At 37.6% G+C, this 13,075-nt stretch overlaps 1 long non-coding RNA gene across 12 annotated transcripts in view; it reads left to right on the forward strand.

The window, feature by feature from the left end:
- LOC147446580 (uncharacterized) overlaps positions 1 to 13,075 on the forward strand; it is a 36,774-nt gene that overhangs the window by 12,092 nt on the left and 11,607 nt on the right. For 2 of the 12 annotated variants that reach the window (XR_015189891.1, XR_015189888.1), the window contains one exon: positions 932 to 1,058. The exons of 2 other annotated variants lie outside the window; for them this stretch is intronic. This is a non-coding gene — a long non-coding RNA (uncharacterized LOC147446580). Of the gene's footprint in view, positions 1 to 72; positions 598 to 931; positions 1,059 to 1,220; positions 1,519 to 1,868; positions 1,986 to 8,161; positions 8,607 to 9,986; positions 10,158 to 13,075 lie in introns of those variants that run through there. 8 more of the 12 variants (XR_015189890.1, XR_015189887.1, XR_015189889.1 and 5 more) reach the window with 6 other exon arrangements.

Consider the following 13,075-nt stretch of genomic DNA (forward strand, 5'->3'; position numbering starts at 1 on the left):
TGATTCTTCAATATCTTGGGAGGGGAGAAGTAGGCTTGTTAGGCTATTGCAATTGATTGTGTATGGGTGCAGGTGCTTCTTTGCATTCGTGGATGCACAAATGTCAAGCTCTTTAGCTCAAAACAGTGGCATTACAAGAAACAGTGGGTGCAGGTTAGAGAGGTCAAGTGTCACCACTTTTCCTCTAAAATAGCCTTCTTTGTTACATCTTGCAGGTAGGTGTTTCAAATCCATCCTTATTAGAGGTAGGTAATCTCATCCTAATGCAAGAATGGCTCAAGGAACTAGCATAACATGAAGCTTTTACGGTGGCACAAAGCTCTCCTCAAACAATGTGGCTCCCACTACACCAAAAATCACCATGCTAACATGGAGAGATCCCTAGTAGGACAATACAACAACTTTTCATCAGCAGCACACCCTTTCCTAACATGAGGACACCCCCACCAGAGATTTTTTTATGATAGGTCACTCCATGAGCATACCATGTCATGGAATGGATGTAAGAACTATGACTGCACTACCCCTTGGAAGTTGTTCACGAATGTATGTTTATCAAAGTTAATGAGAAGAAGTTTGGACTTTTATGTTTGTTGATGTGTAAGAGTACTCTTGGTCTACCATATTTTAGATTGTTTGATAAGTTAAATAAGATTTGTAGTCATTTAAAGTGTCATTTTTTTTTTGGTAAGATTGTACATGAGAAGGCATGATAAAGTACAAGAGATCTTGACGGAATAAACCTCAATGAGATTCCCACCATGCACTTGTGACACCATACCTCTCCTTGAATCCTTTGACTTCTATCGTTGCGGGGAGTCCAATGGGGGGTTATTTTCAAATTTTTAGCATAACTTTTTTTTGAAGGAAATTTTGGTTATTCTAAAGTTTATACACAGTCTAGGAGCTCATTCTGATTGTTTTTCTTCAGTTTCAAATTTTGACCGAGTACACTCCTTGGAAGCCACTTTTGAAGGTGTTAGGGCGAGATTTTGGGAAAGTTTTGTATGTAGGAAATACAGTCCTTAACATAATAAAAAACAATGGTTCTTTGAGTATTTTCAGATTCCATGGTTTTAATGCTCGTTGGAGCCCATAGATTAAAAAAAAAGGAAAAAATGTATGTTTTACATCATTTTTAGATAAATTGTCAACTTGCACGTTTATATTTGGAGAATGCGAGCAAGATATGATTTTTTCTCATCACATGATGGTCGAAGAACGCGATGAGATGAACAAATTTATGTGAGACAAGCCCAGACAGATTCGGAGCCGATTGAAATCTAGAAGCTGTTGAAAGCAACCGAAAAGTTCAACACTTAAAAAAAAAAAAAAAACCTAACACTTGAATCATGTTTATGCATCAAAAATATGCTCACACGGTGAAAGAGGTGCTTCAAAGCTATGGAAATCAGTATAAAATGCAAGCAATAGCGTTGGAGGCTATTCAAGAAGTTGTAGAGGCTCACATCATTTCAGATGACTTTGCAATGATAAAATGATTAAGAGTTGTGTTTACTGTCTCCATAGTGATTTGGCTTTTCGGTTTATCCATGTGTTTTAAGTTAAGTGGTTTTGGCCATAAAGAGTTAAATTTAAATCAAATATTAACATTTTTGTCATCCTAAGGGGCAAACAAAGCTAGAAAATGCAAAAAAAAGGGTGGCCACAAGGGCGCGCAGATGGCCCATCCAGCAGTTTTGGATGGCTCATCTGCGCGCCCTTGTGGCCACCCTTTTTTTTTGCATTTTCTAGCTTTGTTTGCCCCTTAGGATAGCAAAAATGTTAATAGCTGATGAAACCAGATGTTTATGTAGCATGAGACCAGATTTTTATTTTGTCCAATGTGATTTGGTCTTTTGGTGCAGGGAACTAGTAAGTTGAGTTGAAGGAAGGCATAATGTGCTTGAAAAGTTAAATTTTACATTCATCTCACCTTTTCCAAGGTCCTGTAGTGCAACAATAGTCTAATTATGCAAAAAAAGGGTGGTCACAAGGGCGCACAGATGGCCCATCCAACAGTTTTGGATGGCTCACCTGTGCGCCCTTGTGGCCACTCTTTTTTTTGCATTATATGGACTTGTCTACCCCTTATAATAGCAAGAATGCTAATATTTGATGAAACCAGATGTTTATGTAGCATGAGACTAGATTTTTATACTGTCCAATGTGATTTGCCCTTTTGGTGCAGGAAACTAGTAAGTTGAGTTGAAGGAAGGCATAATGTGCTTGAAAAGTTTAATTTTAGGTTCATGTCATCTTTTCCAGGGTTATGGAGTACAACAATAGCCTAATTATGCAAAAAAAGGATGGCCACAAGGGCCCACATATGGCCCATCCAGCAGTTTTGGATGGCTCACTACGCGCCCTTGTGGTCACCCTTTTTTTTGCATTATATGGCCTTGTCTGTATCCCAGGATACCAATTTTTTTTTAGATTAAGTGAAAGCAAATCTTTATGCAACATGACAGTACAAATTCCACTTCTTTTCACTCAGATGTAATTAGAGCTCCCCCCGCCCCCCCCTTTCTTTGTGTTCAAAGGTTCGGAGCATTCACTATTAAAAATTTTTCTATATCACGTGTGTTCACTAGAATGGATTAAAAGTATCCCTTATAGGCCTTATCTACATATGTTTCTGCAACTTTACAAGAATATAAAATCCCTTCTGTTGAACACATGTGCTATGTTACATATACTTTAGTGAACTCCCCATGTCAACAGCCTCACAAATCCTGTGCACTAAACATTAAACACTAGAAATCGACCAAACAAGGAGCCAATTTTTACTTCCTTGTGTCCACCTAATGTTCTTGTGAAACATTGCTAATGATATATATTCAACATTCCCAAATGAGGACATTTTGACAAAGTTTATGATCCACTTTAATAAGAATAACCATTAATGATTAAACTGAAATCAAATATTGTTTGAATTTCTTCAAGGTGGAGTGATTAAGACTTACGACTTGAATCATCGTACAGGCAAATCAAAATATCCATAAAAGTAAACAATATTTCTCAGATCTGTATGAAATTTCAGTAATCTAAATTAAATACTCTCACTCAATGTGACACCATTCAACAAAAAAACATATTTATATTGCATTTATAGAGGAATCCAACCTCATGAAAAATAATTACAAATGGAGACAATGTTGTTGCTATTAGGCTTATCTTACAAGTATTTGTCTTCCTCATCTAGAGATTCATATACACTTGAGTATTTGTGTGTCTATGACACTAGGAAAGATAGTAGTACTATATGGATGGCTTCTATGAGAGCTCCTAGAGAGTCCCTATTGGTTCAAGATTCTAAAAAACACCTACTATTCTTATCAAAATCTTTTAACATGGTAGTGAAAGGTTCCTCAAGGAACAAAAATAGAGTGATTTCCATCTCTGCACATGGTTGCTTGCTCATGTCCTCTTAAAACAAGTTGAATCTGTAAGTAAACAAAAGATTATGTGAGCACAAAGTTATAAAGTACAAAATGATATCATTCCAATTATCTAATGACAATTATACGAAGAATAAATTACAATAAAAATCTTTGACGACTCTCCATAGATAACACAACTTACTTACATTGTGAGACTCAAATCACATGCTACACAACTATAGATGGCGCACCAAAGTCATCAACAAAATAGCACCACCCAGTGTTATGAGGTGTGAAGCCTAAACACTGAAATCCATAAAGAGGTTAATTCTCTCCAGCATGATAAACTTAAAGATGGAGATGATGTTAAGCTCTGAATGTAAGCTACAAGGGTAGTTTTCTTACCATTCTATCTTTATGTTGGAAATGAACCCTTGCAATGCCCACGCGATATTCACACCTCCTATTGTTGTGGTATGCAACTCATGTGAGCTCATACTTTTGCCACCTTCGGGAGTAGAGGTTTCCATGTAGTGTGAGTGAATGAAAGTAAAAGGAGTAGAATCTTGTTTCATGTTGTAATGGAGATGAGAGAAGGGAGAGGAGCTAACTTGGTGTGAAACTATGTGGTGGGTAAGGGGAAGAGATGGAGGAGGAGCTTGCTTGGTGCTACAATGGAGGTGGGAGAAAGCTAGCAGAGAGATAATGATGGACTATAGGGGGTGCATGTGGTTGTTGCAGCAATGGAGAGCTTGGAAAAGGGTTTGTAGAGAGAGAAAAACACTTTTTAGCTATAGAATAGGTTTGGAAAGACTTTGGAGGGTGAAAATGATGTTTTGATTTGTTTTTTTAAAGAATCATTTTTTGGATTTTTTAGTGCACGTTTTTAACTTTTGAAGGTCAAAAATACTTTTTTGACCATAAAATAGGTTTGGAGACCTTTTAAGGAGGGAAAACTTGAAATTTGAAATTTTTTTAAAATTTTTAAATTTTTAGTGTATTTTTAAATCCGGGTCAAAAAGTGGGAGAAAAGAGGTCAAAGTGGTCCAATTCCTATGGGGCCAGTATCCATTGTCACAATTACATGCCTTCCACATTCAAATATTAATTTCCTCAAAGTTGTAGACATAAGAAGCAACTTCTTTAATTTCCTCATGGAATGTGTATGCATTTCTTCCCATTGAAAAATTGTATCTCAAGAGTTGATACAAAGGTTTATGTTGCATGTGCATAATGTAGAAGTCACATTTATACTTGCCTCTTTCATTCTGTAAATCGCATCAATCTTTGCTGGACAAGGTATTCTATTATTTGGCCTGCACATATGCCCTACAATAAGAACTTTATCAGTCACTCCAATTACTGACTTTTGCCTAGACAAGGTAAGGGTCATTCCTTTCAACCTTATCACAATCATTGATATGATTTGCCACATACTTACCACACCCCTTGAGTCTAGAGACACAATGATTTATATGATTTTTATACATACTTACCGCACCCCCTTGAGTGTAGAGACACATTTATGTCACTTATATCGTATCCTTTGATAGACACATTGTCAAGAAAGGGCATCATTATTTGAGGTATAATGTCACGTGCTATCAAATGGTCATTGCAACCAACCTTTTACTCCTTCAAGGAGCCTTGCATAAACTTGTGCCCAATTTTGCTTGGGTCCCAAAGACTAGGTTTCTTTGTAGCTTTCTCCATCTTCTCTTTGCAATCTTCCGGTAGAGACAATGCCACTGGTTTCACCTTCTCTGCTAAAGACTTATACTTAGTCTCCACTCATCCTTCAAGTCCACTTCCATTAACACGTTGAAAATTTTAAAAATCCTCAAGGACTTTGTACATTTCCATGGATCATGCTTTCAAAACCTCAATTCCAATACACAAATCACAGTCCACCACTAAACTCTTCAAGTCTTGCATGGTATCCACAAATAAAAACTCGTCAAACCCACCTATAATGCATTCATCATCTTCTAGCAAACCATCAGTCCTCAAACCTTTTTGTACACTATTTACACGTTATCATTCTCACTGCTTCAAGTCCTCACACTTTGTAAAAGAGATAGATCCATAGTTTATTAATCCTACAAAACCTGTAAAAAACACCTCCTTTTCATATACATTGTGTGAGAAGTTTTCTCTTGTAGTACCACTGCAATCCCACTCTACAATGGTACATGACCAAAACCCCTGACATCCATGTAGTCCTTTGTTTGTCTTTGGCAGGGTTTCTCTCTAAGAGTGTCACGGTTCCTTTCATTGTCCACACAAACAATAAGGTTTTGAACCACACATATACCATATCTATTCCTTATCCTAGCATAAGTTGATCCATCATCATCACCTTTGTTTCCACATAAGTAGCACTGATGTATGGGTGCCCAAGGATAATAGGATATGTAGACATCTCTTGTACAAAGAATTTTTGGTCATCTTTCACATCCCCTATAGTCACCTTCTATTGGCAATCTTTTGTTTTGGTATGTACTCTTTGACATGAGATTAATATTTGACCCATGACCTATTAGTGCAATGTGTGGCTCTTCTAGTTGCTCTTGCCCAATGAATCCTAAGTCTCTTATAAGTGATACCATCTTTGTCTTCATCATCCAAGAAGGAAACCTATTTTACTCCTCCTTAGACTTGTAACATCCACGGGGGATTCACTCTATATACAAAACGGGACGCCACCTGCGAGTGGACCAGTTTGATAAAACCCCTATATACGACTCGTATTAGGAAATATGCCTCCCCTTTCTACGCTTATACGACAATCAATGAAAAAAACTATCATACCCATATCTTACATATAAAATTTATGTCTCACATGATCTAACTGAGTTAAACTAGTCAAAGAGTGTGTAGCATAGTGACTGACAACATACTAAGGAACCAACTCGGGTATATCCTCAATGTGTCTTAGTTTGAATTTCAAACTATGTACCCAGTCAGCGTGCACTATGGATACTCGTCCAATTCTGACCCATCCAAAGCTAGTGTAAATCAGCCCTTATCTATGACCGGCTTGATGCAAAATTTGATGTGTGGCCTGATAAAAAACTTTCCCAAAATTCATCCAAGTTCTAGTGCACATCGATGACCAATCATTACAAGTAATCAAACCTAGTTTGTTTACCCACAACTTCTCGTACCCAACTAGTAAGGTCTGAAGCATGAAGATGAACACCTAACAATGTAACAATCTGCCCACAACTTATAAATTTCTTTTGCCTTTTATCCCACAAGTGTGCAATCTTGATTTTTTCCTTTCAAGATCAATGCATGAATTGCATCAACCCACCAAAAGAGATCACCTTCAACCTTGTCCTATCTATATGTGATTGAATGTTGTGCATAATTTTCTAGCCAAAAATTGTCTCAAATTTAAAGTCGATCCAGGTGCACAATTAGCATGTGAGGTGTTTGCAACTCCCCATGTATGCCATAAACACACTCTGAGAAACCAGATTATCATGACCATGTTGGGCATATCTTGCAATCAACACAACAGTAAACCACATCAACTTTCCATATAAGAGTGAGCCACAACTGGCCATACACATCAACCAAATTACCACAAAGCACATGTTTCTCCAATAGGTCTTGAGTACCATCCCAATGTTTTCACTAACACATTTAAACATAAAGCATGTTCATAGCTTGCAAATGGTGTGCTTCAAAAACAACAATTTTAACAATAATTTTTCTTTTGTTCACAGTCAAAAGAAACCACATGTAAAGCTAAACACTTTTGAACATTATTTTTCTTTTGCTCAAATAGATTACACATATAGTCAAAAGTTAATTAAGGTGTTATGTGCTTTGTTGAGGGTGGCATGTTTGGCATAAACATCACATCATGTTGTTTTGGCAATCGACGAGACAAACAATCTCATTAAGAATTCTCACACCCACACTAGTGTCTTGCACAATGCAAGCTTCAAGTTACATGATCACATGTGGTACAGGAAACCAAAGCCCTTCCTTGCCGTATACATGCTCACAACATCTTGCTAGTAACATGCTCCAAAATAAATTAAAATGTCAATGCACAAAGCCACAAGCCTTAAAACAAAATGTTGGTGCACAAAGCCACAAACCAATGGTAATATCCTTTTATCAACTCGCTTAAAGACACCAAGTCCAATGCGAGATCCATGTTGGAGAAATATTTCTATCAACATGCTCAAAGAGACAACATTCAAATGCCACCTAGTGAGCAATGTCCATTGGCAAGTGCAAAAAATAGACAACTATCAAAAAATATTTAGACCATACTGATCATACGATAGCATTGAATCATCTTTTTCACAAACATACAATGTCAAAAAGGACAATGAAAAAACAATAAATATGAGTAACCAATCCACATAAATGCTTATATCGTAATTTCTCTTCTTCTTTAAATGTCATGGATACGCGTGCGCACGTGCAGGCACACATACACACACACACACAGTGTTACTTTAGTATGGGATTGGTCTTTTTGATAATTACACACACACACACACACACACACACACACACACACACTCTGGGCTGCTTTACTAGTTCTTGATATTTTTTCTCTTATGAAAAGAGAGCTTTAGAATATTTTTAAGCCTCTTCTATGAGAAATAATAAAAAAAACCCCTTTGTTTTAAAAAAAGCATGATAAGGAAGTGGCTAGAAAGGACTACACACACTCCACGTCACTTGAGGGAGTACCCGAGCTCACTTACCTCCTAGGTTTTGCTAACCACCTCCTATGGGTAATACTACAGGGTTTAGCCCGTCGCAACATTGGGAAGTATTTTTTACCTTGGGTGAAACCCTGCCGTGAATACTCTGGCTACCTCCTCATGGCACCGCGCAGGCGGCTTCATTTGCTCTGTTGGAGATCCCCCTAAACGCCTGGATATCTGTGCGATTTGGAGTTATGGCAACCTCCCTCCCTACTCTATTCAATTGTAAGGGCGCATCTCTGCCCCTCACTTAGTTTTGGTTGTGCTTTGCTTGATTGCTTAAAACTAGTTACTGCATTTCTGATACTAAGCATGGAGCTCTCTACTCAAGTTACTCAGGTCGGTCACTGCTATTTCTTGCTTTACTTATTGCAGACTTAGGTCTCTTTCCACATGGGTTAACACTCTGTAAGGAGGATGTTTTGTTGAAAATATTGGTGGTCTCCTCCTGCAATCTTTATAAAACTAGGCATGGGGTTTCTCAGTGTTGTATGATTACCGAATGGTGCATTAAAATTACTGCTTATGGTTTTTTTCAAAAAATTCCACCCTACGGCCAGTGGTCATTGCATATGGATGATTAAGTGTACCTTTTTCTGCCTTGGTAACCAATACAATTTGGGTTATTTTTGCTTATTAACCTCTGATTGCAAGATGGCGGGGTTTGGCGCCCTGATTGATTAACTATGACTCTATGTTCGGTCTGTATTTTTGATGATTGAGAAAAAGAGGGGGTGTGTGGTGCTCTACCTTCCGCACAACAGCTTATTGTTGGTTCTGCCGAATTGATTACTGTCACGATGTCGGTACCTGGCTTATACTAAATGGCCGTAATGGTGCATCTTAACATAATTGAGTGGTTATGGCAATATGGCGGTTACTGTCTGAATGAAAGGCTTTTTGGTTGCATATCATACTTTTCGTTGGCAATTTCTGGTTGCATGTCATTCTCGCTGAAGGCTTAACACTATGAGGTTTTGGTATCTGCGATTTGGTGGTTGGTTTTTTAATGTAAAAAATGACAGAAATAGGGTTATTACTTCGGCTTCACTTTGGTAAGGAAAGTTGCTGAAAAGGCATTGGGTTACTACTCTTTGTGTCTGATTCCTAACTCGAGCGATTTACTGATTTTTTGCTTTTACAACTTGTTGTGGAAATTCAAAAAAAAAGAAATTCACCCTATGGGTATTGGAAGGTTCTGCTTCTTTTGGGTTGCTAGGCTACACACTATGGTTGTTCATGGTTTTTTTAGAAAGGATGGGATATACATTTCAGGTATTTTTTGCATATACTCAGGAGGATGTTGCTCATATGTTAGCCTTGGATATTATTATGGATCTAGCAATTTAAACATAGTTTAAACCTTTTTCTTTAAAACTTCAAGATATGGAGTATGGCTTGGTTTTTTTAGCATCTCTCCTTATTACTTGGGCTGCTTAAGGAGATGAATGTATGGTTTGGAATCCACTTCATTGTGATAGGCTTCTAACCTAAAAAGAATCCTTAATATGCTTATCTTAAAAAAAAAAAACTGTAAATGGATAAACCTAAAAAAAACTTCATTTGATGGAGCTTTCATAACTGATAAAAACTGTTGAAAATAAAGGAAGGGGGGATTCTGACACTTGGATTAGAAGGGGTGATGGCCTTCTAATCAAAATGATACTCTAATCAAAATGATACTCTTTTACTAAATTCGTTGGGATTCTTTAAAAATAAGAGAAATCACAATTTCTTGGACTTAGCTTGTGAAGGTTAAAAAACGTTTGTAAGATGGACATGGATAACAACTGTTATAGTCCATCGATACCTATAAAACACATCCAAGGCTAATTGAATTGTTGTCTTGTTTGGATGGATACAGATAAGGACTCTATCTTATCTTGGAAGTTCTTTTTGACTTTGGCATGCCTTCCTACACTGGATGGAACACTCACTTATGATTTGAGAAGTTCGTTTACTATGTGCATACTAAAAGAGGATCTCTTTCCTACAAACATTGTACTTAAATGATTCTAATACTGAATTGTTTTTGTACTTATCTATTCTTTGTTCCATTGCCAGATGTCTTTTGAATGTAAAAGTTCAATTATGTCTTAATATCTAAGATTTAGCAACTACACACACATCCTATAATAAGTTTTTTCTTTCTAGAGAAACCGGGATGCTGGCTTTGAAAATTTTCTTCAAAATTGAGTTCTAATTTGGACCCACAGTCTATAATCCCCTGACCGGTTGACTGGTGTTAGGTGGTCCTTCATAGACTCTATTTTTGGTCCCCTGCTCATGGCTATTATAGTCCTTGACTTTGCCGGTTTAAGGTTTGCAGGCCCAAAAATTACACTTACTGTTTTTACTTTTAGTTATGTTTATACTGTTCCTTTTTTTCATGAATGTTTACCCTATAGAAAGACAGCCCGCATGAGTATTAATCACAACCCTAAGAATCATGCAAAGATTCTCGAACAGATTAAGCTATACCTTAAGGACCATAAACCAAAGAATGCCTTGGCAATTAGAACTAGACTCTTTCTCTCTAGGAAGGCCAAATATTGTATTACTTACTATGGTAAGTATAAGTGAACCTCACCTCACTTTTTTGAAAAATTGCAGACTCTTGCTCTCTCACAAGGATTGGAATTGTCCTCGGAGCCCCTCTCAGTGGCCACATCTCTTGTACTCAGATGTATTAGCAGCTTGGATGCTTCTCAACTAATTTATGATTCAGTGCTTACCTCTGACAAGAATCATCTGTCTTACATATGCTGTCTTTTAATGATTGGGTCAAAATGTTAGCTACTTTGGATAAAGACTCCATGAAAGGGGTGAATTTAATCGCCCAATACATAGCCCAACTTCCCCTACTCTCCTCACAATACCAGCAAGAGCTTGCCCTTTTCTCCTCCTCTAGTGCTGATTTGTCTAACTTTCTAAGGAAGTTATGTGGTTTCAATCCCTCTTTTGTATCTGTACACCGGCTACTCCAACTATTCCACAAACTGGTGGAATCTTTTGTTGGGATAGTGCTGCCCTTGAAGCAATTAAGGAATTTTAGAGTAATCTTTGCTCCCTCAATGACTCTAACCTCTTGAAGATGGTGCCTTAAATATCCAAAGTTTTTCCTGTCTTACCTGTTAGACAAATTGAAATTGAATCCCTTGGGGTTGACCATCAACTTTGGGTCCTGCCTAACAAAGCTTTCTTAGCACCCATTTTGAGTGAAACTTGGGTCTACCTTGCCAACCTTCCTGCCTCTACTATAGAAGACTACAAACTCAAGATTCGAAAAGGAGGAAAATTTATGGACAAAGGGGAGCTTATCAAAGCACCCTCCAATCTCAATCTCATTGACCACTCCAAGTGCCCCTCCAATATTGGCCTCTACATCTGTACCAATGGAAACATGGAATTTGCCAAGAGTAATCCAGATTTTTACATTGAATCCATCTGGAATGTCTTTCAACCTTATGTAAAATGTGCCTGCAGATTTCTTGATTCTAAAGCCTCTCGTGGATCTAGAATCATGTGGTTTGATCATAGCATTTGGTTTATTCTCAACCATCTGGACTTAATCTTCCCAAAAAAACATGTGGATTTTCACCTCTCCCTCATTTGCTCTTGGTTAGGCGGCCAAGCTAAGCAAATTGTTATTGTGCAGATTTTCTTTAACATCTTACGTGGATTAATGCTAGATAATTCGAAGGAGTTAAAATCTCATGAACCCGAAATTTAATTGACTACTTATGCTAACTTTAAAGGTGTTAAGATCATCACTAGCTTACTTAAACCTTGTATTGATGAGGATGACTCCCCTGCTATGAAAAGATCCAAGTCTTTGATTACCCCCAACTCCTTCACTTCCTTTCTAACACCTAGTTCATCCTCTAACCGGGGAAGAGTCGTAGCTATACAAGAGGAAGAGGCAGGTCTCCCCCCATCAGGAACTTTCCTGAATTTTAAACCTTAGTATACTGCGGGTTACTACAAGCCCTTGCAGAAGAAGAACTCTCAACAAAGTGGACCCGGACAAGGGATTCATCTACATACACTGTCTCTTTCACAATGTACTCCTGGATTGGATTCAACCAAAAAATCTTTTGTGAGTGCTTTGATATGTTTTTTGGCAATCACAAAGTACTTGACAATATTCTCATAGGATGGAAATATCACCATCCCATTAAGAAGTTAATTTACAATAACAACTTTCTTCGGCAAGAATCTGTTCCCAATGCATTGTACATGCTTTCAGTTTACCACCTTTTGCAGGAATTTTGAGGCTTATGGTAACCATGTGTGCACCTGTGATCTTGGCATTATTGAAAATACTAAAGTACGTAGAATTTTGGCCAAAGGGCTCAATCATATACCTAACTTTCCCAAAAACCCCTACCTTGCTCTATCAGCTATACTAAGCTACCTCACTGACCTTGTCAGTGCTCTCCAACTGGAGATGACAGTCCTACCGGACTTAAAGGAAGTTGTGAAGGAATGCTTCCCTCAAAAAGTATCACAACTACCTACAAAGTGGCTATCTTCTGATGACTCCTCGCTTACAGCTCAGCTAACTTTTAATTTTCAAAATATCTCTGATAAAATGGTTTGTTGTCGGGCTTGACAAAAGCTCTAACTGCCCCACTATTATATGCAAAAAACTTGCTTGGAAGACCGTTCGTAATCGAGTATCTGGTAAGGAATTCTGTAATATTAAATCTCCACTACAAACTGTCACCAATAAAATTGCTAAACACTTAGGAAATCTAGGCTACTCTGTTCTGAACACTAAGTTACTTGTCTTATGTCCCACTTATAAATTTCATAAGTATAAGTTCAGATGGATATCTGATGCCTCCAATAGTATTTTTACTAATATCACCAAGGATATTAGTTTATGCCTTGACCTTATATTATCCGAATTTGAGCTTATTTGTGCCACTAAATAGAAAATCTGCCAGG

This window comes from Adiantum capillus-veneris, chromosome 12 (genome assembly GCF_014529385.1).
Source record: "Adiantum capillus-veneris isolate H3 chromosome 12, ASM1452938v2, whole genome shotgun sequence".
NCBI lineage: Eukaryota > Viridiplantae > Streptophyta > Polypodiopsida > Polypodiales > Pteridaceae > Adiantum > Adiantum capillus-veneris.